This window comes from Penaeus monodon, chromosome 28 (assembly GCF_015228065.2).
Source record: "Penaeus monodon isolate SGIC_2016 chromosome 28, NSTDA_Pmon_1, whole genome shotgun sequence".
NCBI lineage: Eukaryota > Metazoa > Arthropoda > Malacostraca > Decapoda > Penaeidae > Penaeus > Penaeus monodon.
Window position 1 is genome coordinate 17,844,667 of NC_051413.1, and position 329 is coordinate 17,844,995.

The window sequence follows — 329 nt, forward strand, 5'->3', positions numbered from 1 at the left end:
CCTGCATACAGTACGTGCGTGTCACCCCCGCAGTTCGCTCTTGCTTCCAAAGTAGGAAAATGTCTGAGGGTAATCGCTTCCGGTTTCCTTTCGGGCCAAAGCGGTCTTGCCTCGTGAATATATCAGGATAAGGAATATTACGAGATTATAAAGGTGTATTCACCTGTGTTGTCCCTTCGGAGGTACATTTGAGCACTAGTTATGGATAATACAGTGTACAGATTCCTACGAATTATACTATACGAACCGCCGTAAATCAACAAAACAAAACACAAGTGATGTAATTATAATTTTCATATTTTCACGAAAATTTCTTGTAGTTGTTCTAA